The sequence below is a fragment of the Octodon degus genome, unplaced genomic scaffold, assembly GCF_000260255.1.
Source record: "Octodon degus isolate 3935 unplaced genomic scaffold, OctDeg1.0 scaffold00075, whole genome shotgun sequence".
Lineage (NCBI taxonomy): Eukaryota > Metazoa > Chordata > Mammalia > Rodentia > Octodontidae > Octodon > Octodon degus.
In genome coordinates, this window is record NW_004524651.1 from 2,016,478 (window position 1) to 2,018,244 (window position 1,767).

Genomic DNA, 1,767 nt, shown 5'->3' on the forward strand with positions numbered 1-1,767 from the left:
AGTGCTGGGGACCAAATGTAGGTCCTTATGCATACTAGGGAAGCACCCTACCACTGAGCCACACATCCAACCCTACAGTTCTTTAAATTCCATGGGATCTGTTGTGATGTCCTCTCTTTCATTTCTTATATTAGTGATTTGTATACTTTCTTTTTTTCTCACTTACCTTGGATAAAGTTTTTCAAATAACTGTCTTTTGGTTTTGTTAATTTTCATTGTTGTTTTACTAATTTAAATTCAATTTAATTGACATCTAGTCTACTTTCTGTTGTTTCCTTTCTTCAGCATATTTTGGATTTAATTTTTAAAATTTTTAAAAGATTTATTTATTTATTTATTTGGTACAGGGGCTTGTCATGCAGCTTGCACTGGTAGTGATCCTCTTGTCTCAGCCTCCCCAGTGCTAGGATTACAGGTGTGTGCCACCACACCTGGTTTTGGTGGCTATGTCAGCACCCGGGGGTGGGGGAACAGCATAACATGTGGTACCCGGGATTGAGCTTGGTCCTTGTGCTTTCAGGCAGGTACTTAGATTGCTGAGTTATCTCCCTATCCTTCATTTTGGATTTAATTTGTTCTTTTGTTTCATGTTTCCTGAGTTGGAAGCTTTGGTGATTGATTTTATATTTTAACTTCTTTTTTTTAATTTTTGTATTCATTTTAGTGAGAGAAAAAAAGAGAAAATATCAATGAAACAGTTTCAAAACAGGTTAGTAGGACAGCTACAATAATTAATACATTGAATGTTGTTGTCTTCATAGTATTCATTCATAGGACCAGATATAGACATAATATCTTGTCTAAACACTATTAGTACAAATCTTTCTTCTCATTGAACTAAGAGAAAGTAGCTGTGTATCTGTTCTGTCTTGCTTCATCTCTTCAGAGCTGATTTTTTTCTTTTTAGTAGTTCTTGTAAACTTTTCTTATTTGCCAGATGTGATGTATTAGATAACAGGAACATCTGTGAACAGCATTTAGTAATGTGATTGTAAGATCTGAGGAGAGGGAAAGAGTTCTATAGCACCATGAGATTTCAGAGCTTTTAGGGGCCTGAACCTATGGGCTGGGAGCTGTGTTTCTCAGTCCATTTCTCCTCCCCTGCAGGGTGAGGATAAAGTGAATTGGAGCTGGGATTCCCCTTCTTTTGATGGAAGGCAAGAGAGGGCTGGAGTTGGATTTTTCTTTCCCCCAGGTCAGTTAGGCTTTGATAAAACCCAGCAGTTTCAGCTCTAGTTAAATACCTTCTCCTGAGGGCAGATCTTCTATTAAGAACAGAGTGCTCTGGAGTATTAAAAAATGTTTCATTTTTCTCTCCCCCTGCTGAAAGCATGGGAGAATTTCCCTCCAATAGACACTGTGAGAATCTGGTTGAACTCCTGAGGTAAAATTCACACAAGTGTGTGAGTCTTGATGGCTGAGCCTCCCTGGAGTGCTTAATCTCTTGGACTTGTCTGTGTGGAGGCTCCAGCAATTCATCAGCTGTGGCTCAGGTTTCCCTACCTTGGCACCGCTTCTCGCGGTTTGTGCTGGTGGCTTTCTGCTTTGCCTGCCAGACTCTTTAGTTTTGGAAGTAGTGGCTTGTCCTGTGACCTTGCTTTTCTGATAAGTCTGAAGAAAGTTGTTGATTTTTCAGTTTGTTTATTTATTTATTTATTTTTTTTACTTTTTAGGATAAAATTGAGACTTTCAGCTTTTTTGCAGGACTGAAAATTGGAAATCCCCTAATAATTCATTTAAAAAATTTATAGTTCTGGACTTCATTGT